At 38.7% G+C, this 26540-nt stretch overlaps 1 protein-coding gene across 6 annotated transcripts in view; it reads right to left on the bottom strand.

Moving 5' to 3' along the window:
• Nucleotides 1-26540, bottom strand: part of KaiR1D (Kainate-type ionotropic glutamate receptor subunit 1D) — a 221236-nt gene that overhangs the window by 183633 nt on the left and 11063 nt on the right. For 2 of the 6 annotated variants that reach the window (XR_015293274.1, XM_086911863.1), the window contains exon 1: nt 16852-17909. The exons of 1 other annotated variant lie outside the window; for it this stretch is intronic. The gene's annotated coding sequence lies outside the window, so the exon portion shown is untranslated. Of the gene's footprint in view, nt 1-16851; nt 17917-26540 lie in introns of those variants that run through there. 3 more of the 6 variants (XM_086911864.1, XM_086911860.1, XM_086911862.1) reach the window with 2 other exon arrangements.

The raw sequence follows: 26540 nt of genomic DNA, 5'->3' as shown, positions 1-26540 counted from the left end.
TTAGCGATAATCATTTCGCCCGAGCTTACCTCTAATCCCATTCCCCGTTTCAATTTAATCTTTCGAAAGAACCGGTGAGAAACACCCGACCCGCCAAACATCCCTTCCATCTTTCCACGGCGAAAATACATTTTATGATATATTTCTCACATTATCCACCTATAATCCTATTCACAATAACGTTAACCGGCCCAATTATAAATTCGCGCGTGCCAGCTTTTCGATCATCGACGAGCCTCTCTTTCCTCCTCCTCGTCGAGCAAATATTTAACGGGGTCAAACCGGGGAGAAGATCTCGAAATTCCGTTTAAGGCGAGGTTCGAACTTGATATATCGGCCAAATTTCCACGATACGTTTAATAAATAAAACGTATCGTGGTCGCTCGTGAAATATGTAAACGGACGATAACTGCGCCGCCGGAAATCATCCTCCCCCTTCGTTCCTCCCCTCATCAATTTCCAACACAAGATCCGACTGCATAACGTACAACGCGCGAGTATCCAGCGCCAGTCCGTTTCTTGCAAAAATTTATTATGGAATTCGCTCCCTCTATTTCGGCCTGTATACTCGGGAGGATTATCGGCGTGCGCGATAAAAATGTCGGTTGTTGTTACAAAGAGGTGGAGGTGGCGTGGAATCGATGCCCCGAACGAATAAAACGGCCGAAAATATATCGGATGGAGTATCGTGTATCAACAATCGATGTATCGTTAGGATTTTCGATGAAAACGATTCTCTTGATTTTCTAAGATAATTAGACAAATCTCGTTGTATAATACTTGTGCATACTTGTCTATTTCGTTACTCGATCTTTCACCTCGGTACGAAACCGAGAAAACTAACACAGGGATTTATATAACGTCGAAAACTCGAAAATACACCTTCGACTTCTATCAGATATCGATCAATGAATGAATCGGTGGCGGCCTTAAAAGAGAGAGAGAGAGAGAGAAAAAAAGAAATGCGACGACGGTTTCAACGATGGTATCAACGATATTCAAACGAACCATCCATAACTCGTGTATAGCGGGTATATTGCGTCCGTAATTTATATCGCGAGGGGATCAAGGAACGCGGAATTGATGGCGCGATATTCTTTTAATTAAAATCGGGAGGAATCGCGTGGCGGCCGATAGGAAATAAAATTGCGAGGAGGAGTAACGCGAGGGAAGGGGAAGTCATAAAGAAGGGAAGATATCGCGGGGACGGTGGAAAAATCGGTAGGTGCGCGTGGGTCAACGCCACTGCGTAACCTCTTGTCCCCTCGTAACGTCGTAGCCAACATACCGACCGACGGTATCGAATCGGTGGATCGCGAACAGAAGCGGAGAAAATCCCGGTAACTCACTTCGACTTCGGCCAGCAATTCCGTCACACCCGTCGAAAAAAAGACGAGGAAATGTTTTATGTTTCCACTCCGTGCGCAATATTCAGCCGGATCTGTCTCCGTTCGGATTCCAAGTATTTCCCCCTCTCGTTTACATTTATCGATAAACGTTCCCTCCCCTTCGTTTTTTTAAGCAACGAGGCGCGAGGGGAATAAATTAATGTCTCACGGGATAAAACGATCGAATGTAAAAGAGCGCAACGAGTGATATTTGTTTCCTCGATCCGTATACAAGAATTATTTTTACTTTTGCGCGTAATCCGTCTACACGAGTATTTAAATTCTCCACAAATAGTGAAGCGAATTATATCTGTTACACGTGTAACAGTGCGGAAGAAACCGGTTGAAATCTTGTCCCTACGAATCCCCTGTGTGGTAATAAGCCCCTCGCGCGTTACGAGGATTACCAACCGTCAAAGTAGATGTAAATTTGCTGTGGCTGGTTGAAACTCGATACTCGATCGATCGGCCACGTTACATTGTATACACGGATGATCGTTCATTAACGATGCCCTTATAAATTGGCAAGATCGATTCGGGTCGCGAATTTGGCACGGATCGCGACCAGCCTCGGTGAGCAACCGGTTCATCGAGCGCGTAAACCATGAACCCGTGTAAACTGCGTCGATCGCTTTTCGCCAGACTTGTTTTCCCTCTTCGAAACATATATCGAAAGGTTACTTTCTTTGGCAAAATCGTCCCAAGATTACGTTTGTGATCAACGAACAATGGCTGTGCTATCTTGCCACGCTTCTTTCTTCCCTCTTTTGGAACGGATCTCCTCGTTTATCGATTGCCACCAAACGTTCCATCCCCTTCCCCTAGCTAGACAACTTTCTCGCTGTAATTCTACTTTTATCTTTCTATGTCTCTCTCTGGGTTATTACATCGAGACCGTCTGACGATCGCACGTATCATTATTATTCGATGTAAAAGTACAGAATAGAATTCAGAACGTTCTAAAGATTTACGATCGTTCTTGAATCTTCAAAGTGTCTTCTTTCGACGATAAAAACGAAATATCGATGCTACGATATTTCCAGAGAAATATATGCAATAACTCCGATCGCTCGCCGTATCTTATGCAGAGCGACTAAAGTCGCTCGTAGTAGCGTTAAAAGGTTAAAAAAAAAAAAAAGAATGTCGATAGTGTCGACTCGAAGATCCGCAGGGTTAACAACATCTATGTAAATCGAGTCTAAGCCTAATGCACTCGAGTAAATGCACTCTCGGTGAAAAAAGTGTGGCGGCCAAGTAAATCCAGTTGACGAAGACTCTCGAGCGCGACGAGTCTGTCCAAGATTAATCTTGCTCGGATTTCTCGGTAGACGCGTAATCAGCGACCCTGAAAAGGAAGGAAGCAGCAGTAGCTGCGAGGCGAGTGGTTCCTCGTCATCTAGACAAAGCGTTTCCCCCTTCATCCTTGGGGGCAATTCTTTCCTCACGTGAACCTCTTGCTCCCGCTCTTTGTTCCGGTTTACACGGTTGGCGACACGGATGAACGAGGTTCGAGCAAAAATGATGCAAAAAGCATCCGCCAAGTTCGAGGGAGAATGTTGTATCGCGTTACGTTCTACAATTATCGAGGGAACTCGTAGGCACGAGGATATCGATCGTCGAAGAACAGAATGCAAAAACTTTAACGAGTCGGTCTCGAAACTTGTTTCCCGTAAGCGGATACAGCATTCGAACGAACGATCATTTCGAGGGAGTAACTTTCATCCGGTAGTGTTTACCTCTAGGAAAAATAATTGTGAGGGAGCAAGTGAAATAATTGAGAGCAGGATCCTCGTGGATTAACTTCCGTTGGGGGGAATAATCGAGAGCGAGGATCAAATCAAATGCGTTCTTAGAAAATCGATGCAGCGCACGTGAAATATCGCGCGGCATAAGGTCGAGAGAGACAGAGAGAGAGAAAAGAAAGGAAAAATTTGATGATAGAGAACGGAAGACTCGAGCAACCGGAAGTAATGCTATAAAATATTCATGGACGATTTTTCGAAATGGACGACAGGAATTACGGTGGAACAGCGTTGGAATCGCGTGTACAATTCGCCCCGGAAACCGCGCCGTTTTATTTATACCCAGCTTTTCACCAGTTAATTCGCGGCCCCACGTGCTTGTCCGCCCTGCCCCCTTTATTTCCATTCATCCCCCACCGTGTCTCCTCATTGAATCTAGCCTCGTTTTATTTCGCGCGGATTCTGCGTTCGCAGTGTTTTGGCCACACGCGTGTACGTGCGCGTATCGTCGGGGAAAAATGAGGCATCGCCAGATTAATTTACGTCGCCATTTGCGATCGCCAGATATACCACCCTTTAAATTCTGTCGACGATTCTCCCGTCAAGTTGATCGAGGCGGCGACAGATTGAACAAAAGCGAGTGTTAATCGAGTAATTTAATTTAATTTTAAATCGAATGATTTAAAAATAATATATAAGAATTCGATTCTCTTCCTTTTTTAAATAACGAGCTCTGTATAGAACAAAGATATCGGATATGTAATATAATTTATTTTTACTCCTATCCTTCTTTTATTAAATATACCCTTTCTTACTTTGTACCCGTTCTTTATTATTAATTCCACAATCTGTTCTCTCGAATATAGCGATTTCTTTGATCACGTAGCTTCCAATAATGCAAAACACCTTTGACAAGAAGAAAGACAAGCGAAGAAAAAAAAAGAAGATGGTGAAAATAATTTAAAGATGTTGTTCGTTTAAAGGAAAAAATTTGGTTGGAAATGATTAATTCTCGGCATAGCTTTCTATATTTTCGAGAGCTTCATCTTCGGGAGAATAATCGAGGGCGGGGAAACAACAGGGAAGCGTTAAAACATTTCAAATATTCCGTCCAACAACGATCGCTGCATAAATTACGTTAATCGCGTGGATATGTGCGCGTATAAGCAGAAACAATGCTGTTCGGGTGATTCTGTCTACGTGTAAAAACGAAACATTCAATAGGGAATGCGCGAGATATTAACGAAAATTATCATCACGGAGGGGAATAACGATTTTTCGCGCCCGTCATTGAACTTTTCCGCCCGATTTACCGATTTTGGAGAACGAAACGCGTCGTATTTATCGAAATTGTAGATGAAAATTTCAAATTTTATTTCGACAAAACGTAGAAAAGAACGAGAGGGTCCACCATATCTTGAAATAAAGCCATGATCAGACAGAAGAAAGAATCGATATTACGCGATGCACTTGAAAAATTTATGGAATGAACCTTCGCAATTAATATTATGGGACGTAATTACGTATGATCGATAAGGAAAATAGCGAGATGATTAATCGTCCACAATTTAAGATTTCGTTATCTAATTATGTTTACTGTTTATCTGATGTAATTCACTTACGCGATAATATTGATAATATCATTCATCCAACAGGGCAACAATGCTGTGCGATATATTTCCGTCATACATTCGTCGATTTTTACAACCATCTCCGGTGCATTGGCAAAAATGCATCGAGGAAAAAGCATCGATATTTTTTACGAGTTTATATTCTCTTTAATAACGGTTGGAAATCGATCCACGTATGGTAACACGTTATGCGTGTATTGGAAAGACATTTGGACCAAGTTTGAGGGATTCACGGCATTGAAAACTCGTTCTCTATGACTTTAGAATGGAAGAGGAAGCCGCGGGAAGAATGGAATGCCATAAATATTCGTCGCGTATTGCGACGACCTCATAGACGAATTGCCACGTGTCCAGAAGAGAGTTTAATAAAACTACTTGTTCCAAATTTCTCGCCAATATTATACTTTACGATAAAATTTATGTAACGCGCCCAGAAAATCATTCTATCATTACTAATCCGAAAAATTTACGGTAATTAACCCATAAATTTTAAAGGGGGAAGGATTATCAACGCTCGTATTTGACGATAAATTCAATATTATTCCCTCCACTGAATTCATATAATTTCTAATGGTTTCTTTATCGTGACGAAATTACAAGTTCTCCTGGAGACGGAACGAAATTAGATCTCTCTGCAAACTTTACTTAGAACAGAAATGAAATCGAGCAATTTTCCGTAAGATCAAAGAACGAGATACTTCTTTGTAATCTAATTTCGTTCACGTTGGATAAAGAACACGAAGAAGAACACTACGCAATCCTTTGTAAATATATATATATATACATACAAATTGTCGCGTCGATTGGACGCGATTTCTTAAATGTTGAATTAAAAGAGAAGAGAAAAAAAGAAAAGAAAAAAAAAAAAACACGGAACAACAATAAGAAAAAAGGGCAAAAAAGGAAGAGGAAGAAACTTGACAAGAGATTCCTCCGCGAAACGTCTTTATAAAAGATATGACAGCGCGACAAAGAACAGGCACATCAATTATTCGGCGAATGACAAACCTAACTGACCTCTGGTTATTTCCCAGTAGGGGATTCCTGACACTACACCGCCATAAATATCAATCTTCCCTCGGGGCTCTGACTGTGTAGCCCGTACAAGGCGTATTAACGCGCCAGCCTATCAACGTGCCGGCCTACCACCATCAACAGGGATAAAAGAGATAAAAGAGGAAAATTTGCATTTCCACGAATATTAATATTCCGTTTGTTAATCATCGTTTTTCGATCGAATTTTCGGGGCCAATATTTAAACGCGGCAATTTCATCCCCGTTCATTTTCAATACCCGTTACACCTTTTCCCCTTCTTCGTTATCATTCCAATTCGTTTTAATAAAACCAACAGCGCGACGCCACGGAATATTGACCGATAAATCGAAGACAGTCTTTCTCTCTCTCTCTCTCTCTCTCTTCGCCTCCTTCTATAAATTCAATATCACCCGAGCTTCCATTTTCCGTAGTTGGCGCGAGCGAAGCTTTTACGAGGCTTCAACTGCCGCTTTCGTTGCGCGATACAACTCATCCTATGGCGTTGTATTTGTCAGAATCCATGGTTTAGAACCGATGGAAGCTGGTACATTGTACACGGAACTGATACATATTTACAGGCATTACGTAGGAGCACAGGTTTCGTTTCCTTTTTCCCTTGCAATTTCTCATGTTCTATTCCGTTCCGTTCGACGTGTTATACGCGTTCGACGGTTGTTTCGGTCTACGAGAGGAGACCTATATTTTCTCTTCTCACCGAGGAGAAGATGCATTATTTATAAACGATAAAAAAGTGGGAGGGAAAAGAAAAAAAATGTTTCAACGACGCGAAAGGACGAAAGGAAAAACGAACGAAGTTGAGAAGAGAAAAGAAATTGTTCTCGAGAGATATTTCTTCCTCCAACTATTAGTCGTCAATTTGCCCCTTTATTAAAAAGTTTTCGACTTGGACGCGCAGTTGGAAAACGCGGTAGGGAACTAACAGGTGTTTCGTTAATAATCGGAATCCTCGCAATACTCTCGAAATTTTTACACCGGTAAAAATATTTTCGAGCCGCGCCACCCTCTTCTACCCTCCCACTTTTGATCGATCGTCCTCGACTTCCTTTCGTCCCCCTCCCCTTCGACTAAGCAAAGTTCATAAATTAAGAGCAATTCGATACCGCATCATCGATCAATCTTCAATGTGTTTGCCAGCCGATTTCCATCGAGCACGGCTAAAAACACTCGAAACCATTAAAGGTTCCGAATCCGTCCCACGGTTAATCCATATTCCGACAACATAACGTATTCGCTCTTCATTAATTCCGCCACCTACGAGAGGAAAGAGGGGGAGGGAAAAAAATGGCGAAAACTTCCATGAATCTAATTAAAGTGTGAACCGGTAGATCTTGTCCTTATGAATATTCAAATCAATCGAGCGGGCGTTCAACGCGATTCAATTCCATTCAATTTTCGAATCGGAATAACTTTTCTAATTTATCTCTCAGCCGCTTTAAAAAGCGTCCCTCGTCTCGTCTCGTCGCGAAATTTCTCTCTCGCTTTGGTCAGCTTTAGTCGCATATTTTCTCTCTCTCGAGGTATTTTAAAAAACGTAAACAACGATGTGCCTTCCTCGTTTTCGTTCCAACCAAGAGATAAAAAGATTTTAAAATTTCTTACGAGAAAGAGCGATCTCTCGAACGCACAGCTTGGCCGACTCTCTGCACCCGATACGCGAATCGGAAATCCTTTATGGGTGTCCTTTAGCTGAATAATTCAGCAACGATTAATGAACATTCCGCCGTGAAAATGGATGAGAAAAGGGACTCCTTTATTCGGTAAAAATCGTCGTAACCACGGTGAAAAGAGTAGATTCGTTATTGTATTCCCGTTATACATTTCCCTTCGTTCGTTTTCTCTTCGCGTTTCGTCTCGCAACGCTTGAAACAAGATCCTAATTTATCTCTTCTCGCCAATTTCCCTCCCATTCCTGTCCCACTTTCCACGAGATAAAAATATCTCTCTCTCTTTCGATTTCTCGATCGCTCTTCGATGAAAAGCGAGCCAGAGTTGCGTTAGTAAAAATAAAGTTGAAAATAAAAACTGATACAAAAAACACGAGCGTAACGAACGTTATTTCCATATTCGAGATCATCGTTATGCAGTTAATAAAAGATTTACGAAAAGTTCTCCATCATTTTTTCCGCTTAATGATCGTCTGATGCTGAAAAGCTGAATACGGCATAAAACACAAATTTCCTCCTCCCCTTTTCCACCCCTCGAAACGAAAAATGGAGGAAGATACAGAGAGGCAGAGGGGAGAGGTCGAAATTATGATCAACGGATGTGACGCTGCCTATTTATGATTCATATAAATCGCATTGTACTACACGGCTTGCGGTATAGCTATATCGCGGCCTCGGTCCATTATCTCGCGTGTAACGTGAATACGGCTTCCCGTGGCGCGTTATAACAGTCGTGGCCGTGAGGATAAACCGTGTCGTGAATATTTATCTACGGGTATTGCAAAATAAACGCGCTTCTCGAAACGTTGCTCTCTATCCTCGAAAACGCGCGATATACAACGAGGCGAGACGTAACGAGAGTTGTATCGTAATTTCTCCTATTTTCCAAGCTTCCGCGTGACATTTACACGCGCCGATTCCCGACAATTTTCGGCGGCCATTATCGCTTCGATGCGGAGCATATTTTCTTTCCTAAAATCCACCATTTTCATTTTTATATACATTTTCTTTTCTGCCCCGCTCTCGTTCGTCGTCCTTCGTGACATTTATCAAGAGGGTTGGTGAAAAATTTTCTCGGAAACGTGTATGACGAGGGTGTAATACTTGGTTCGATTTCGAGTTGAAAAAAAATTTAATTTCGAAAAGCATTCGTGGGAATATACGAATGGACATAGGGGGAGGGGAGGCATTGTTAATGCATGCTTGGCTCGATTTCGAATAAATGGAAATTCGTTTAAAAAAAAAAAAAAAAAAAAAAAAAACATATTCGTATGGATTTTAATGTTAATGAAAAATTTTTTTTAGAAATATAGAATATGGCTTTTGTTAGCTCGATTTTCGAATCGACGAAACTTCATCTCTCTAATGCATTAGTGCAGTGCGCGTATGAATTGTAATACGCGATATGTATATATCTCTGCTGGAGAAAGGATTACCAAGGGTCGATATTCCAAATTTCAAAATTCATCGCAGTAAGCATTGCGCCAAAACTTTAGATATCCGCAACAGTATAATGCAAGAGCTACTAATATCTATTACGTTCCCCTTGCAACGCAGCATTTGACGCCTGCGAAATTACGACTCGTTTTCCTAAATACGCCAAAGTTTCGAGTTTAATGAATTATAAATATGAAAATGTCGAATCGAGTAGTGAAAAGTTTTTGAGAAGAGGATCGAAACAGAAATTACATATAACGGCGAACAGAATCGAATTTAATGTTCAAGGCTGTCTTTTTTTTTTTTTTTTTTGAAACAAGGAAGAGAAATGTTGCGATGAGAGAAAACTTCGCGAACCGAGAATGATATATGAACGCTACGAGTTAAGCTTCCTATGGATAGGCTATCTCGTTGTAACGCAAATATACCATTTTACCTCTCCACGATCTTAAAATAAATCGAGCAAACGAGATAAAATTGTGCATTATCATCCAGTATTCGCTCCTCCTATAATATCATTTACATCGATCTTATCCGTAATCTATAAACAACGGCTAGACTTTTTCCACGTTCGTCAAAGATAAATTAAGGATTCTTTCGACACTTAAATTCTTTTAAACATTTTCGTAGATAGATTCTTCGTGCAATGAGAAATGATAGGGAAGATGAATCGCGGTCGAAACAATGCGGAGCAATGTTTTAATCATTTAACACGTGGCCAACGATTATACGAAACTCGACAGTTTCCAGTTGCTCGAGTAAACTTCTCCGGTAAATCGTGGAGAGGTATTGTCCGCCCAGACGGTGTTGGAATTCGGGGAACAACCGGCGAGAAACGTATGAAATTCCTGGTTGACAGATGGCTCATCGGCGAGGTCGCGTTAATAGCGAAAGCATGCATCAGAGAATAGATTACTTGAATAGATTCGGTCTGTTCGCTTTGTCCGCGACCGATAAACACGGTCTCAGAAACGGTGACAGAACGGTCAAATTTCCGCTACCTCTCACCGACCGCCATTGTATTCGGCCACCGAATATCACCGACCGAATGTTCGAGTAGAGTAGAGATCGATGTTGTATCGGAGGACGATGATTTATAACGTTAAACTCGTCGCGTCCATTGTGTTATAATTATTAATCCCCAGCCCGTCCACGATTTCCACGACGAGTAAAGACGATAGTCTCTCCCCTCTCTTGCGAAATCGAAATAGGTCGCGACGCAAAAGTCATTCTGCTCGATCGATCAATTCATCGAGAAAGTAGAACCGCAGGGACGGTGCCAAGAACAAAATGTGGCGGATATATCGCGGAGGTGGATATAAAACTGTATGCACGACGACGAGTGGATAGGGGAATGATGATGCGCTTGGTGGAAAAAAAAAAAAAGACATTTGTTATCGTCGACGATACGAATGTTAGAACTCTCGACCCATTGGGAAAATACAATTGCACTTATACCATTCGCTTGAAAAGAAATTCTCACGTTGAATTCCCTTCGTTTCCAAGAGAACTTTCGTATAATTTTCAAGCGAGACGTGTATTTATCTGATTCGCTTTTTTCGTGACGTCATTCATTCATAATTCTTTCTCCTGAGTTAGTTGAAAGTCGAACGAACTAACAACAAGAGAAATTTAGAGAAGGAAGTCAGCCTCTCTTTCTGAGAAATTAAATAATAAATATCGTTATCATATTATCGTTATCTTACTTTTGCATAAATTAGGAGAAAGGAAGAGGAGAAAAATGGCCCGAGATGAGAAATCAGAGGTGAAGAAGCTTTTCGAACAATACGTTTGCGCGAGTTTTTGTTTTTTCTCTTTTTTTCATCCGTGCACAAGGGTGCAATGTGTCGAAAGAAGAAAGAGCGATGACAATGAATACGTTCCTCTGACAGAAATTTTTCGAAGAGATGAAACAACGCGGGGTCGAGAAAGAGTTGACTTAAGAAAAGATGAAAGGGGAAGAGATGGAGAAGATGAAAAAGGAATACGTATTTGGAATACGAGCTTCAGCTTCTTAATTTCATCACCGTCCGTGGAGTGAACGCGCGACATATTTTCACTTCGAATCCTCCAAGCTGAGCACGGGTTAAAGAAGTCTTCCTTACATGTATTTCTTCGCGTATCCTTCTTCCAACCAAGCTTCTTTTCCCAGAATATTTTGCCAAAGGATTAACGTCAGCGTGTTGACAATTTGCTTTCTTGGAGGAAGAAACGTTTACAGCGCGCTAATTAGAAAGCGCGATTCTTGCTTAAACGTCACTTGCATTTTTCGACGAATTTTAAATTCCACGAACGATTCTCGGAAGATATTATCTTCCGAACTTGATGAAAATATACGACAAGACACGTAAAAGAGGAAAGACTAATTGATCGTTGATTTTTGGGCTATTATATTTAACTTTTTTAATCTTCTTTCGATAAATACGTTTTAATAGATATTAGCATAAAGGTATTAAAGTATTAATACCGTAGCCAAGTTTTCGATGAGATCAATATGCAAATATCGAGCTGGGCTGATCCCATCTGCGCATCGATCGCCCTCGTTCGATGGCCCTTCTTCGGCTAAAAACTTTCGACTACGAGGAATTAAGACGCTGTAATGGCCATTGATCGAGTCATCGATCAAGCCGCTATCAGTGGCAAAACTTGGAGAGCACGTTCGGCATGCGCGGGGATGGATTTATGGATCGTTTATGCATCGTGACGAAATTTAATAATTATTCTCGATTATTTGTCCGATACAGCAAATCATAATATCGTGATATTCTTTGTATTGTTCATCCGTTATATACAACGACGGATGGATAATTATTAGCATCTTGATAATTATATCGAACGACAACTTGAATTATATTATATACAAACAAAACTGTTTTCGTTTTTGACACTCGTTAATTAATGGTTAATTTCGAAAGCTGGAAGAAGATACTCGTAATTTGACGAATAATGAAATGTAACGTTGTTCCTGATTAAATAATACGTAATACGAATTAATTATAAACTATTAATTAAATTATTTGATGGCAATTAATTAACTTCGCGAGATAAACTACATACAGTGTTATTTATTTGACAGTGATGATGCACAAGTGTAAAATTACGAATTACGCGTATAAAGCTAATTATTAACTATTCTAAATAGAGAATATTAACATGATAAAGCTGCTCGATTAATTTCTGTCGGTGAAACGAAACGATTTTACATTTAAAAAAAAAAAAAAGGAAAAAAATAATCCATCAACACCTTTCAATTATTTTAATTCTTGATACTCTGTATTCTCCGGCGAGACAATGCAATCTAACTCCATTCACGCGGATATACAAAATTACTCATAATAGGTAAATCAAGAGACAAGTAACCGTAGAACCATAGTTGACCGTAGTTCAACCATTCAAAGCAGTGAGAAACAAAGCAGGGAATTTCTCAGTTAGTTAATAATCTGCCTTCCAAAATCTGATCTTACTCATTGTCCCGTAATATCCAGAACCATCAATCCTTCAATGCATTTCGCGCTAACACAATGTATTATTATTTGGATACACTGCCAGTTTGCTTTCCCCATGACTACCTGCCTAAACAGAAATAATTCCAGAAATAATATATCCCGATACGTGTGTTTTCACATTAGACGAGAATCCATTGCGAATCGAAACGCAATAGCATCGTACATGTACGAATGAATGTATCATTCCTATTGTTCCACCGTTCGAATTATATGTATTTCAATCATGACGTGTATAAAATATCTCGACTCGCTCGAAGCGATTGAATAATAACAAGGAAACAGAGTCTGGCCCGTGACGAGCAGCCCGTTCCCGATAATCAATTTGCGATAAAATCGATGTCGGGCCAAGACACGATACTCTAGTGAAGGGATCGAAACTAATATCGCGGATCAATCGTTTCATAAACCGTGTCGAAAATCGATCCATCTGTGAAAAGATTGCGACCGAACGAGAAATATTTCTCGCTTAATATTTTTCAACGTTTCGTCGATTGCGTAGAATATCCAATGTTATTAAACCTATTTGCAACAAAATTGATTCGAAACATGGTTCATCGAAAAAATATCCGTCGAAAGTAAGAGAAATAATCGAAACGAATTTCAATTTACCCGATATGAATTTTCGGAATATATATTTATTTCATCGAACAATTTTTCATCAAATTCGAGGTAAAAGTTTGATCTTGAGAAGAGAGAGAAAGAGAGAGGGAGAAATAGAGGTTCGATCCGTGGATTTAAGGATTACAACGACGGTGTTGCTCGTTAGCGAAGATTTTTCACATACGTGCCCTCCCCCACAACTCTGGAACGAACCAGAGTTCGCGAGAAACAAAGGGGGCGAAGCGTGTAAATTTTTCAACACCATTGGCGACACGAGAAATTTTCTCACGAAGAATCTACTAAGTGGTTGGAAAACGGGCACTACATCAACGAAAGATAAGCCGCTTAATTTCGAACGAGATTAGTCTGGACGTTCAATCTCCTATATCGCCCTCTCTTTGGCACGTAACGGCGCCAGTATCCCTCGCCGAGGTTAATCTCGGGATTAATCCGGAAACGAACTTTCCTAGTATGTACCATTTTTCCGTGGTCGTTCATATTTCCGATTTATATCACCGATTATATCGCCAATTCTTTTCTGAAAATTCGGCTGAAAATTGTGTCTCGTTGTTACTCTTTCTGGTTTCGCGCTGAACGAAAAAGGGAAGGTGAAAAAAAAAAAAAAAAAAAAAAAGAATACGGTAACAAAAACGGAATATTGTTTTAGTCGAAACGAAAAACGGTTCGATGACAAGGATGTAAATTGAATTTTATATTGGCTGGTTTTGATCCAAGAAATTTTTAAAGGATAAAATATCGACGAAGATGATGCAACTCGATCGTATGTAAGCGGTTGAATAATTTCCTAATTCAATGCCGTTTCGCAATTCTAAGCTGATAATTTCATGGTTTGCCAAGTCCATAAATTAGGATATTCGATTCGCGCTCTTTGGTAAATCCCTTCATCGAGAATTTATTGCGCCTAAGCACGACGATATATACCGTACAACGAGACGTCGTTCTTTAAATTATAAAAATATAAATACATTCGTGCAATTTCTATCGCTTCGCAATTTCGCGGGTAACGTGCGTAACAACGCATTTGTTCAACATTTAATAATAATATATCATCCATTTTAATACAACGTCTAATTTAACATCCATGTCAAGTTTAATACATGCAAATGATGTAAATGATATTATAATCATATGACGCAAATGATAATTCTAAACTCTCGTTAAAGCCTGTAACCTAATATACCTGTGCGTTATATCTGTGAATTAAAGCTACCTCCACGGTACAAGCCATTCGAGATTGTAAAATGCACGATCGATATGACGATTCAAAGTATCTGGTCTGGTTGAAAAATAATTTTTCTTTCGAAGGGAGAGGTCAATTCATTTCTCGAATTGGTTTTTTTCTTTTTTTCACGATGAAAAAATGTTGTTACTGAATGACAAATGTTCCCGCGAACTGAGTCAAGTCACGTGTTCCTTTGTGGTAAGGTGAGCACTTCCGATTCGAGCGCAGAAAACGCGAGAGAGGATGACAAGTGTGGTGAATTCGCAAATACACGCATCCTCGATATTTTTTCATCCCCGAAGAAACAACTAAAACAACCGACAAGGATCCTTTCCCGTCGACCTTTTACGAGCAAATAAATTTCTCACTTTGGATCGAGCTTGACCCTGTCCCCATTCGATATACCAACGCGTGATATAGTGCATTGACTTAACCTTCGACCCTAACTGGCGAGAAAAATATGGGGTAAACATCTTCGGCCAACATAAATACCGTTAAGATATTTTATACATGATGGAAATTGAAACGAAATATTATCGTGAAAATTATGACGATGACTCGATACTTCTAGTGGATATTTCTAATTATATGGAATAAAATTTGTAAAAATAACGGTAAATTTTTACTCGTAAATTGATCTACCGTATCGTTTAAATCGAGAAATATACTTTAGACAATATATACTTTGGATTTCTTTTCAAAATAACATTTTCCTTTTCGAACCTGTAAATATATTTCCCTTGGTAAATATAAAACTAAGTATATAACTAATGAAAATTATGAAAATTAATGAAAATTATAGCAGTTCGTATTTAACTGCCGAGCCTAGAAAAAGCAATTTTAGCAAAATTCTTGAAAAATCAACTCGCCACTTTAGAATTTCAATGGTTATTCCCTGCACCATTTTCAACCTTGCGTCTTTATAAAAATTAAAAGAGCGTAAATAAAGTCTTTTTATTTACTTTTTTCCTACATTCATGTTGCCTGTTATTCAACATACCTTTTTTGTCTTCGACTTTTTGTTGCACTTTTAATCTTTAGAATTCATAAAACCGGACGGAAAAAAGCACATTTTTATGCACGCGTGTTACACTGTCGATCTTTCATCTTTGGAATGTCGATGATAACAAAAGAGTTTCAAATGAAAAAGATGATTCGAGATAAAAGCTATAAATTCACGATGAACTATCCGCTATGAGACGTTCGCATGTCCCTTCTTTCTTTGACCGCAATTTGAGGAAATTGCTGGCGGTATTTTCGTAGGATATCTATATCCTCTTTTCAGAGGAATTGCAAAGCAGATGTAAAACCGTCGCCGACGGGTTATGGCTTAATAGGACCGCTTTGTACTTGTCGCGAGGGAGAGAGGAAAAAAAAAAGGAAAAAACACTCTTGAGGTGAGGTGATGGTGACGAGCAAAAACGAGAACGAATCGCGGAGGGTCGATTGTCGGTTATCATCTCGAGCAAATACTGGTTGAAAAAAATCTGAAGTAAGAAAGACTCGAGAATAACGATGGAATAAAATTTTGTGCAAAACATGCACTTATAAAATATAAAAGGAAACAAATGGTAAATCGTAAAGGAAGATAAAAAAAAAAAAAGAAATTTACTTTAAGACGTTAAGATGGATGATATAATCGGGTAACTGGTTCGAATCGGTAATCTGATTAACCGATTATTTTTCCATCCATAAAAGTAATAAGAAACTGCGCGTATGTCAAAGCAAATAAAATAAACAAGGAAGAAGTTTTAGATTACCTACAAGTACGTAAGTAAATAAATTTAACGAGACTTAACGGACTACATCTATGTCTAGAGCAAAGTGCGTAAACATCGAACGTGTTTTATGAGTAAACAAAATACTGGGTATCTCGCTTCTATTTCTACAGCTTCTGTACCCGTATATATACGAACAACAAGAGTCGCCCGAAGGAATATTTTTTTCTCCTCCGACTCGACGTTCCATTTAAAACGCACCAAGTGATTTTGAAATAACAGTGGGAACTTGGAAAAACAATTTTTTTCTCTACCAATATCAAAATTTTAAGAAATAGCTTACGAGAAAATATGTTACTTTTCTTTCATAAATTGTTATAGCTATTGTAATGTATTGAAATAAAATATAATTTTTACTATGAAATATTCGTTTTTAAAATCATTGTTTTTTTTTTTTTATTTTTATTTAGCGTTGGAATTCATATAATTTTGCCAAATATTTTCGTATAAATTATATCGTGAAAATAGATTTAAATGAAATAGATTCGAACGAATATTTCATATTGTCAGTCTAAAAGAACAAAGAAAAATATATTTGAGAAATTGCAAATCCGATACTTAAATTCATATAATTAATCTCTAAAAATATTTTCTAATTCCTTATCTTTCTCTTTTTTTAATAATTCAATGATGTTTTAATTATATTTCAATTTTTTTAATTATTTATTTATAAATATGACTATATAAAACTTTTTTCTTAAATTTTTAGAAAAATTATTCGTTAGTTTAAAATTGTTCATTGTTTTTATAGACCGACTTATATATCTTACGAATATAATATAACAAATATGTATATATAACTTACGCATCAGGGAATATTGTCCAACATTTTCGATAAATATTTGCTCTCGATTATTTTCCTTTCTCATCCAATCGAAAACTTTCCTGTCAGGAATCGTAATCCACGCGAAAGTAGATTCGCCGCGTAAAATATGAAGTAAAGGAAGACAATAGAATTTCGAATAGTCACATCTACCTACACAAAAACGCCACTGTTTCCGCGATGAAGAGGGTATACAAAGAAAGTCAATCGATGCCAAGACTCGTCGCCAATCAGCCATCGGTGTATAGTGTTACTGGGGCATGGCGTAACATTATCAGTGGATGAAGCCAAAAAACTTGCGTTCGCGATCACGAAGCTTGCGAACAATCACTCACGTTCCCTGTGCTTTCACATCTAGTTATCCTCGTCATGGTTACGAAACGAATGGTCACGCGGCACATAAAACAATTACGTTTCCGTTCAACGGGCAAAACGGTTTCTTTAATCCATTTACGTCGCGATCAGCCTCTCAAATTTGTCACCGTTCCATTCCCTTTAAGGATTAAGAGTCGTCTGGCGAAACACCGTTCATAACGTTCTGTACGACAGTTCTAGCCGGACGTAAATGGGTTAACGGCCGTCGTAAAACAAAGTCGAGGGACGTTCTCGCGATAAACAGAGTAATATTCTTATCGTTTGATGCTGGAGAATTCGCGGGAAAGTAAGCTGTTACAGCAACGCCCCCTATAACACCACCGATTCTAACACACCTTTGAGACCGAACACTACCGTTAAGCGATATTGTCGCGTCACACGAAAAAACGATAAGGTTAGAAACACGTTGCACCGAAATCTCGTTGCACAATCGCGTCGCGATTCACATATAGCACATATAACGCAAAATTTCAACTACGATTGAATAAAAATTTCGAAACACTGCCCGTGAGCTGTCTCGCTGTAACGCGAGACAAACGTGCTATAAAGACGAATGACGAAAACGAACTGCGTATTAATTCATTCGAACACAACACGAAACTCGATCACGAATACAAACGAAATGTTTATGTCGACCGAGTAACACGTGGAACGCGTACTTTGATTATAAACGACAAAATTTGACGAATTCACACGAGCACATGCCGTGACGCGAAATTTATATCGATATACTTGCATCGCTGACACCTAGTGGCTGCTCGCGGTAACAGCATCGATTGTCAAAGAAGGTATCGATAGTTTTACCGCCAATACCGGCAATGTGGCGTCGCATCGTAATTCGCAACTCATCGTGTCGATAGAAATTGTGTAAAAATTAGAATTTTAGTGAATAATTATTGGTTGTGAAATTATATAATTATTGTTTTGTCATCAAGAAACATTGAGTGAAATGGAGAAAGACAATTCTTCGGCAGATTTCTTCTTTGAGGTGAGTGATATTTATATGTATATGTATATTTATATGTATATACCATAATTATTATTATGATGATTACATTTTATCGAGTTTATTAAGATTAAAGAACTTATCATATTTTTCATCAAATTCATTATCATACGATGAAATTTCAATTCATTAATGATGTTATCATTCATTAAAAAGAATGTTTTTTAAACTAAATAATACAATCAACATTTAATTAGAATACATGTATATACTTATTCAATAAAAAAGATAAATATAAATATTTTATTCTATTTTTCATTAGAAATTCTCTATTATAACGTTAAAAACATTAAATTTTATATAATGTTTGCTATTTATTTGATGAAATAGATAGCAAACAATACGAGATTTTGATTCGATAGAGATAGATTAAAACGTGAGAAATTCGATATCAAGAGATTTGGTTGCATAGGACCCAATATTGGCAATTCAAGATTCTCAGATCTCTATACAGATCATCTTGAATCCTTGCAACCCGAGACAGGTGCACATAACCTACTACATCCGATGCACTAAATTCCGTATTTAATACGATATAGATGATCTCAATAAAATCTCAATAGAATTAAATATCAATGTTGAAGATGTGAAATTTCATGAAACGCGATACGTTTGAATACACATTCGATTCAAATAAAACTCGATTCATTCGATTCGGTATATTAAACTGAATATTTATTTATTCATAATAAAATATACGAGATAATAAAATAATACGAGTGACTTGGAAATTATCTAGCTACTAATAAAAATCTCGTAAAGTTCGAAATATAAATCTAGAAATATTTATCGTTTCTTTTATGTATTTCTTATAACTTCTAAAAAAGAAAAAATCTGGGAATACGATTCCTTTTGTAATTTTATTTGATAATTTATTTTAATATATCGAGGAAATTAATATATTGATCATATATTTGAAATTGAAATATTATAATTTGATAGAGTATTGCTCAGTCAATTTTCCAGATTGTTTTGCCCTTAACTGGGATGTTTTGAATTCTCTTTTATTCGTTCATTTACATCATATATTATTCCGCGCAATAATTACAGGGAATGGAAGTACAATTTCCATATAAATTAAATTTATTCGTATATACATTTGTAATGACGATTCTAAAAGTTTGATGCTTTAGCCGAAATAAATTTTACTTTAGACGAAACATAAATATTAAACGTGGTCAAATAACAGTCAGCATCATTGTTTAAAATTTCATGGTGTATCTACATATAGCATCAAATTACTGCGTTAACGGGCCAATGGAATTTTTTCAATTCCGTAATAAACGTTCAATGTTTCGTTTGAAATACCGTATAAAATTCTGTAAATTGCGCGTACAAATTAGCCATCATACCCAAGAAATACCCGTCGAACTCTCGAGCACACGCATAAATATGCATGTGTGTACATTTACGCATACGTGAATCTGTGTACTCTCCCAGGTATAGTGATAGATGTATACGTATACGCGTAGATACATATATCTAAGCAAACCGGAGCACATAGCTTATTCATCTTGATACAGGCAGCGTTAATTGACAGTATTATGAAAATAATGAAATTGGTGGGACAAAAGTACACGATGTCGAATGCACACCGAATGCAGGTGTCTTCCTTCTTGTGTATAGCGTAATCAATCTATCGATCGACGTCACTTGCTCGACGTCAGAGGATACGTAACATTCTGATCTCTAGAGGAATTCATGTCTCTATTCGTGCTAATATACGTCACTAATTAATACACGTCACTCGACAAATATTATGTATAAGATACGTGTATTCATGAAACTAATTCATTCATAGGAATATTGCCAATCGATGATTCGCGTAGATAATTCATTGTCGCTCAAAAAATCCAAATTATGTAGTACAATAAGAATGTAGATGCGTCGAGATCACATTCAAATTTATCGTTTGGGATTGAGAAATTGCAAAGGGATTAATAGATAGTTGGTGGATTAAAGATAGATTAGTTCCGAATGAATTCGTCCGTTTGATTAAAAAAGAAAAATTTCGCAATGGTTGTCAGATAAATCTTTCATTCGATATGTTACGTTTCTTGTTCGATAATTTAATCGTTTTCATTAAACCGTGGACAGAATAAACTTTTGTTATCGTCTATGCAAAGTATACGTTAAAATAAAATATGTTTATCAATTTTTTTTTTATATAGTACTTCAGAAAGATTTATACAGTACTAGAAAAAAATATATCTTTTATACGGGATTTAATTATTTAATTTTTAATTGATTGAATAAATTTTTTTTGACTCAGTATTTCATCCTTTGAACAAAATAAAAAAAATCTTTTTGTTACAACTAAAGCTAAAAATCCTGTCTGTGACATTTGTCAATTATTTTTTTCCCCGATGAAAATGTACAATATCGTATCTAACGATCCACTCGAAAATTTTTTACATATTTGACCGCGTGTGTTCCAGTTTTCGTTTATATATATATATACATATTTTTTTACGAATTCTCTACTAACGAAAAAAATAAACGATACCCGTGTGTCTAGAAACGTTTTTCTAATCAAAAACGGCAACAATAACAATGCAAAAATAAGCATTTATCTCTTACATCTTAAAAAAAAAATAATAATAATAAATCGTTATTATTTAATTGCTCCTGACTTTCGTATCTCAAAAATATTTTTTTACTTTATCGCGACGCTCCCTCTCGAAAAACAGAAGCGATTCTTTGCATATACTGGCTGCGAATTTACAAGTTCCACACGTGAAAACAAGCAAGAAAACGAAACGTAAAAGAATGACGGGAACGAACAGCGAGGCATAAATTAGAAACTTGTTAAGAAATTTTTTAATGAAAATATGAAAGCACGGTAACGAAATCTTGTTCATTTTCTTCTTCTTCGAAAAAACTATATATATATATATATTTATAAAAAGAATCTGAAACTGAGAAGCAATCAAGCAATCAATTTTCCTTCCTCCCATTCCTTTGTTTATATCCTTAAGTCGTTCAAACACTTGCCCTGCACATCGTCACACGAGACGTATACAGGGGTTGACCTAGATGTATCGCGCATGCATGCACTTTGTCGTGCGTCAAGCTTTCCTTCCTGATCGACAACACCGGTGATAGCTGGCAACTATAGAGCTACTTGGTAGCCTCTCGATGAAACGTACACAAGAACGCGCTTGCGGATACATCTGCGGATACAGAGTAAACCGAGTGAATACACTGCAGCAGGTGGCGAACAGTAAGAGCACGCGCTACGTTGCACGTCTATAAACGCGAAACCCTGATCTACCGATCGATTTCGGTTACGCGTGCAACATCGGTGGAATTGTACTCGATGTACGCCCGCCGCCCCTTTCTCTCTCGATCCTCGTGGGAACGTTTAAACGTGCTTAAAGATTACCCCGTCCCTTCCCCTCGCTATTTTCTCCGAGATCAAGGGAAACCGATCTTCTGCAGGGAGATCTTCCGATTCTTTTTATTCCATCTCGATCATTTCCGATCTGAGCTTTCGCACGCCCGATTTTTCACAATGGAGAATAGATCTTGAATGTTTTCGTGAAAGTGAATCGTGGAAATCTTCCGCAATAAATCGAGCTAATTAACGAATCTGTCGCGCTCTGTTTACTCGCAAATAAAGAAAAATCCAGTCGACTTTTATCTGAATCTTTTTTGTTCAATTGTGTACTTGTATACAACACGTGAAAAGGATTAGAACGATCGTGAATCGAGCGAACGAAGGCGGAAATAAACATCCAGAGCGAATCGTCCATCGAAAGCACAAAGATATCGATGAATATTTAAAGCAGCCGCGGCTTTTGAGCCATTGTCAACTGCATAGGATAGGTGCGATACAACGATGAACGATCTCTGTGAAAATTCTCTTTCCATGCCTAGCACGTCCTCTCCCTCGTTTACAGTTTTACCGTTTTCGAAACGAAGAACACGTTTTCTTCGTTCTGATTTTCCACTCGAGAACATCAGAATCCAGAAGCCAAGGAACGACGAAGAAAGAGAGATAGAGATAAGATTTGAATAAATTATCTATCAACGTAGTGGCCTGTTTCGAACTGTCGCATTTGAATGGACGACGATTCGCTCGATCCAGTAGAAAAGAATTTTCGAGTTTCGAGTAGGTTTTTGATAGAGTACGATTTCATTCTAGCCGGCGGATATATCATCCGCCGTTGACGAGAAAGCCAAATCGTCGGGACAACGCGCGTTTGACGGTTCGACATAAGCCGTGATATATCGTCGCGTATCGAAGATGGATAAACGATGGGATAAATACGAAAACTTCCTTGACAAGTTAAAACAACGAGAAGAAAGCGTTTCACCCTATTTTGCGCGCGTATCGTGTAATCGATGAAAAATGCCGAAGCTAACGGTAACGTCGCTTCTATAGGGAAGAACTTTGCCGGATAAATCTATGCAAACGCTTCGAAGTGTTCCCGGTAAATATTACACGCGACTTTCGAAAACGATTCTCGAACTTTTCGAAGGGAAAAATAAAAGAAATCTCGAAGAACAACTTTTTCCAAAAAAAAAAAAAAAAAAACGTTCGTTCTTTTAAGTAAATCTTAGAGCATCCAGAGTTCGATTGGATGGGTAGAGCAATCGAGATGTATGATACATGCGTGTTCTCATGTGTGCACATATATATATAGGTAGAAACTCGTCGATTGATCGATTTCTTGGTCGTTCGTAGCTTCCTTCCTTCGAGCACGTATAGGAAAGCTTGGAACATAGGGGCGAAGATCGGAGGAAGTTTCCTTCCTCGAATCGTTCCGCTTTCAGACCATCCGAAACCCTTCCGACCGACCGCTTTCATCGCTATAAACAACGTTAACCTCTAACCCCTCCCTGCACCAGAGAGGGAAGGCAACGTTTCCAACGTTGCTTCACAATTAATCGTCTGGCAATATACTCTTGTACGAGCAATGTAATCCAGCCGGCGAAATGTCTTGGCGTGTTAAATTTCATTCCTCGCCAAGGATTAACCAACGGTACGGTTTAATACCGTAGAACATACATCCGTCTGGAAAACGGAGAATGGTATGGACGACTCGAGGAGGAAAGGGAAGCGTGATTTTCGTTCTATCGGTAAAATGATCTTGGCCAATAGAGATCGACTGATTAATTTCGCCAATTATGAATCATTGTCCGTTTGGGGATACTTAAACGGCTATACCGAAGAGAAGGTATGTAGACCACGTTCAGGTGCGGACACCGCCTAGACGATTGTATGTACGCCGCGAAACCTGGCAATCCGCTGAATAATTGCTCAATTCAATACGTAATCATGCTACTTCCTGTTCGCAACCCTCCGTTCATACTGTCTGCCTTGCACGACTGCCTGCCTGCCTCCCAATAGGGATATAATCCCGTTTAAGCCGGTTATAAGCATACCCTAGTACGAGGTGGAAGTACATTATGTTCATGGACCTGGTACACGTTCGAAGACTGCGCGCCCCCTTTAAGCCACTGTAGTACGTCTTCCGGAATTTCTCGCTAATAGGGAATTTCATTAATCAAACTTGCTAGTATTGATTGAACGCCACTTTGTGAATTAATGCTTCGTGACGGATGCAGCAAATTTTATCGATTAAATCGATTCGTTGATCGATCGGAGACGAAATTAGAGGAGAGGTGGAAATATCTGTACGAACATTTTATTTCGGCTCGATCATTATATCGAAAAGAAGGAAAAAGAAGAAGGAGGAATAAGAAGTTTGCTTGTAAACATAGCGTGCGGTTGTTCGATGCATTAATTCAGAACGCTGTATCGTGAAGCCTATTAGAATCTGGGTTAACTACCCGACTAAGCTGTTTCAGTGCGACTTTCAATTAAGAATGAGTAGCAACAACGTATAGAACCGGTGGTAAACGGCTTAGTTTTCGTAATGCGATACGGTTCGGTCAAAGAAGCTTGCTCAGTTTAATTATCGATTACGCTTTTCTCTCGTTTTCACGTACCCCCATCGAACAATAAAAAACGCTTATCCGTTAACAATACGAACGCGTTACACGCGGCATTGTTCCCGAGTCCACTTTATCACCTACTTATCAGAACTTTAAATAAATCACATTAACGACAATTGAATCGAATGCACGAGAACGATTAACCCATTGAACGAAAGCGAAATAACTTCCTTCAAACGTTTCCCTTCAAATATTTTACCTTCGCGGATATATTTGTCAAAAGTGCAAATATGTAAAGAAATGTTGTGCGAAAGATAAAACTTTGTACCATTATACCATTCGTTTTCGAAACGTCCAAATGATTATTTACAACCGTGAGAAACGATATCGCCAGCTACCTATTTCCAATTTCGCAAAAATATGTGTAACACGGTTTAATAATAACGTTGGAAAGTAACGATATCATTTAATACCGAGAAGGAAAGCGTTGCCGGTCGATTTATCGGGACCGCCATATCGATTCGATCGTAAGTCAAAGGGAAATTATACAATGGAGCGAGCACGTCGAACAAGAGAGGGGTCAACGATATTGGAAGCTGAAAGTTGGAGCGCGCGGTTGAAACCGTAACTCGATTCGACGACGACCGATGTGCCGCCAACTTTCGTGTGCGGCGAATTTCCAACCGATATTTACACGCGGACGAAGATTTAATAAAACATTCGAATTCCTAGGGATCGACGTCTTGAAAACGCGTTTCACGATCGAATCGATAATATATGAAACGAAGATACGATGCAAATGCGCCGAATTGAAACTAATTCAATCGGATGAAAATTGAAAACCGCCAAGATATTTCGCGGCATCTGTCTCCCGGTGAAAATTGTCCGATCGTTGAATGCTTCGACTACTTCTTATGGGATGTCGTTAACGAAGTTGGAGGAGAAAAATCGTCAAGGCGAATAACCGAGGGAATTGAAAAATTTCCATTTAACGAGGATGAAACATTTACAAAAATGCTAATCTTATCTCGAATTCGACGAATTCGACCCGTGGTATACGAATTATATATCGCGAATATCGCGAAAAAATGAAATCGAATCGATTTGGATCTTTTTATCCAAAATTTAACCGAGTTTCACGTAGAGATGATATCGAATATGAGAAGAGGATATGGATATAAGTTGGTGAAATTCGGTTTCACGATCTTGCCGGGGTACACGTTAGCACGATATGAATGGTTGACGCTCGAGCTCGAACATCCCTTACAGCGGTTACGGCTAACAACCGATGCATTCGATTTACAAACAGGCACAACGTACCGTGTTATTGGACACGTTCCTATCTGTACCCATTATTCGTCACGTGCGCACGCGGTGCCCGAGCTGTAAATTATGCCACCCGTATAATGTCAGCTTGAATCCCTAAATCGAATCAAAATCTCACGTAGCGACGATCGGCGGCCTCGCGAGACTCTACAAATATTTGTCTACGCCAGTAGACAACGAGATCGGGCATTCGTGAGGCAACGTTCGTTGTCTCGTCGGGTCGACTCGTATTCGATGGAAAAAGTTAGGCGAGGAACAACGCGCGCTGAAGATGAAGAGAGGGATCTTCTCAATGGGAGGAAGGGATAAAAGGAGAGCGAAGAAATAGAGTTGGGGATGTCAAACCGATCGTTAACCGATCGAACAAAAGTAAGAGGAGGAGAACGAGGTTTATAAACTTGATTCAGTTTTTGAGTTTGTTTTTCTTTGGAAATTCACGAATGAAGAATGGATCGTCACGAAATATATCCTGTGAAAATACTTTTTCACTTTTTTTTCACGAGTCGTCGATAATAATCCCGCTTGTTATTAAACCCTGCTTGTTTTCGATGTAGAGATTCGTATCGAAGAACCTCGAGTTTTTACGGATTCAGACGCAAAACCAGCCTAGCCTATCACGTTATTTCACGGAGGAAATAGAAAATAGACGTAATAAAAGTAGAGTAATTTTCGAATTCATCATCCGTCGTGCGCAAATCTTGGGAGGAAAAGACATCGTTTCTACATTCTACATTTAAAAGGGCTTTAACGAAAGTTCCATTTGCGCAATTAATCGGGCGAAAAGACAGCGCGATAAGCAATTTCCTTGGAACGCGTCCGCTTGCTAATGAATTATTATATTTTCATTATCGTTTGCGAATCGTGATGAGTTTTCTCTTGCAGAGAAAGGCGCGACACGGCCCGATAGGGCGTCGACAGGAAATCGGGCGCCCTTTTCTTAGCGAGCACTCCCGCTCCATTAGCCAATTGCTGACTTAATGCCCGATCATTCGATTACAGGGCGTCGAGACTTTTCCACCGTTCCCACCGTGAAAGTTTCAACTTCCGCTCCGCGATTAAG

Source organism: Apis florea, unplaced genomic scaffold (assembly GCF_048593485.1).
Source record: "Apis florea isolate Af1SG1 unplaced genomic scaffold, ASM4859348v1 contig_3367_pilon, whole genome shotgun sequence".
NCBI lineage: Eukaryota > Metazoa > Arthropoda > Insecta > Hymenoptera > Apidae > Apis > Apis florea.
This window is presented reverse-complemented; position numbering and strand designations above follow the sequence as displayed.